The sequence below is a fragment of the Nestor notabilis genome, unplaced genomic scaffold (assembly GCF_000696875.1).
Source record: "Nestor notabilis isolate BGI_N333 unplaced genomic scaffold, ASM69687v1 scaffold2877, whole genome shotgun sequence".
Classification (NCBI taxonomy): Eukaryota; Metazoa; Chordata; class Aves; order Psittaciformes; family Psittacidae; genus Nestor; species Nestor notabilis.
In genome coordinates, this window is record NW_009937615.1 from 34,994 (window position 1) to 38,044 (window position 3,051).

Consider the following 3,051-nt stretch of genomic DNA (forward strand, 5'->3'; position numbering starts at 1 on the left):
CATCAACTAGGAATTCCCAAGTGCTTGGCAACTTCTTTGAATTGCAGCTTTTGGAAGCATTGCTAATAATGTCTAATGTCTTTGAAATTAGTTTTCTTTAACCAAATACTTCAACCAAACCCTCATGTCACAGCAAGATCTGAGGTCAATCCAGGCATCTTGTTATGAAGTCAATAAAACAAAAGGCACAGTAGATTAGCCAAAAGAAATGCTAATTAAAGTCAAACCTAAGCCAGGGGTAATGAGAGTACTGTAAAGTCGTGTTTATGTCACAGATGATCTTCAAAAGTCTTAGAAACACAGAGCCTAAGTGCCTTGGAAGAGACAGGTCAGAAAGGCTGCGCTTGAGGTCTAGGATAAAGACTGCAGCATGGCAGGGTTGTGTTTAGTGAGGTTTGTTTTGTGGATTTTTTTGTTGTGTGGTTGGGATTTTAAAAATTATTATTTATTTAAATATTGCTTTGCCATTATTTTGAGAACAAAGCTGATTGTGTTTCTTACTCTATGTGACATTTGTTATACTGAAAGAAGTAACAGTCAAACTGGACACTTCTCCCTGTTTCAATTTTCAAGCCTTTGCTGAAGTTGCATAAAATCTGTCAGCACAGATGTTGAGGCGTGTTCCCTAATGATGTAATATTTTAATGAATGATCCTATTAAGCTCTTCTAATATTTAAGGTTTTAATTTATGTAAATCAACTGTATGTTGTATCTTGTCACAATCTAATTGTAACCTGAATTCATATGTCAGAGGTCTTTGCAAGGAGGCATGTGCACATCAAAATATAAAATATTACTGAGCATCTGCCTCCTTGAGAAACCGAAATTAGGTCCTCTTACTTTAAAACTTCCTTACCTCCTAGTGGGTATCTAAGAGTTGTTTTATCTCTTGAATATTATTTTAGAGATAAAAGAAAGGGCATCTTCTTAGGCGGTGCCCAACAGCTTATGTTACAAACTTGTACCTCTGGTTTTGGACTGTGTAACAGGAATGAATAGGTTGTCTTGGTTTTAAAAGCACATTAACAAGAAACTTTCTTTAGCTGATACATTTTACATTCTCTTCCTAATTGAAGTTTTGACTTGGCTACAAGAAGTGGAATAGAGTGGAGGTCGTATGGTGGCGGAGCAATGTGGACAGTAGTGTTGCTCCTGCCTGCTCCTGTTGAAGTCCATTAAAACCAGAAATCATGCAGGGCAGATTCTAAAAATGCAGGATGTTGTCAGGGAGCTGGAGTTTCCAGCAAGTTCTGAAAAATGCTAGAATTTCTAAATGTTCAGTCTTGTTGAATGCTAAGTTACTGAATAATTAATTAGTTTCACCATTTTGTTGATAAATGAATTGGGGTGGAGGAGGCAATGTTTCATCTATATTTGTTTCTTAATGTTTACAATGGGCTGCTGCATCTACTAAACTGAAAGCACAGATGTACTGCCTTTTTCAAACCATCTCAGTGCTGACTTTTACCACAAAAAACTGTCTAGTAGTTACAGAAATGGGTAAAAAAAGACTGATGAGGTAAATTATTAAATTTTAGACGCTTAGCTTTTAAGCCTCAGTAGCTGGAACTGAGCTTATGAATTTACTGGCCATGAGCAAGAAAGAAATGTTTACAAACTAGTGTTGTTCTAACATTTATTTGTTATAATTGTCCCTTAATATTCTTATATACAGTCATTCTTTCAGTGAAACCAGCAAAGTACTCCAGATTACATTGACTAACGTGTGACTGTCTGATTGCAACAAAGATACATTCCTCCCTAAGATGTATTTTCTTTTCGGTTAATTGACTTCTCTGTCGTTTTTCTGGTTAAACAATTAGTGATGAAGTGTTTTTACAAAAGCGTTACAAAAACCAAATGTACATAATTTTAGCTTATACAATGATTAAATTACATTTATAGGTTAGTGAAAGGTTGCTGAAAATAGGAATTGTTTTGCTGAAACACTAGGGGTTTTTTACATACTTTGTTTTATGTGAGGATTTGTTCTTTCTTTAATATATAATTAATAATCCACAGCACAAGAGCCGTGTTTTCAGTGCACATGCAAGATTCTGATTACTCACTTGATAACATATTGATAAAGAAAACTTTCTCCATTTGAAAAATAAATCTTTAATGATATGTTTCTGATGCATCTCATTTTACTCTAAATTGTGTTTAATTTCCTTTGTTGCCATTAAATAATTTGTTTTATTATTATGCTAAACCAGTTGTTCTGGCTAGTCCGGTCAGTTAGGCAGATTAGCCACCCAAACTGGATTGCTAGTCTAGGAAGACGATATGGATGTGTCTGAGATTTATTAAAAAATTGTACTCCAATTCGTCAACACTTTTACTCATGTCCTATCAGAGTTGGTTTTCTTTGCTTCCTATTCAATGTCAGAACAACTATTCTCTTCAGTCCTTGCAGTAATTTAAGGCGGTTTGTGCGTCAGATATTCTTCTCAACTCCAGTCAAGCTGCCTGCAATCAATCTGCTGCAAAGTTAGTGTACAGGGAAGAAAAATCAAAAGAATAACACAGGATTTAAAGCAAGTTAAAATTTTGCAGGCACCGTTTTTATGATTATAAAAAAATCCAATACCAAAGACTTGGGGGATGAGGAGAACTTTAGGTATGGGGGAGCAGAGAGCCTTGTTGGGTGGTCTTCTTTTGTGCTCTCTTTTTCTAACTTGGGAAGGGGGGATGTTGTTACTATTTCCTTGCAAAACATTTCAAAACCTAAACCTAAAAAAATTCCTATCAATAGAGGAAATGGAAAGAAGAGTGCTTGTTGAGCATAGTGTTTTCTTGATGTTTCTGAGCAGAGAATGATTAAATAGGCTGAAGAAACAGGATGTTTCTCCTGCACTAATTGTCCAAATGGAAATTGATCTTTGAATATTCAGGAAGCAAATGAGTTATTAGGTAGAGAGATGCCCATGTGGGTGAGAACATTTCTTGGAGAAGAATAGATGGTAGAAAATGGTGACTGTCCCGGTTATTATCACAATAAAAATGAATGATAGCATCCAAAATGTTAGCTGTGATTTACATTTCCCTAC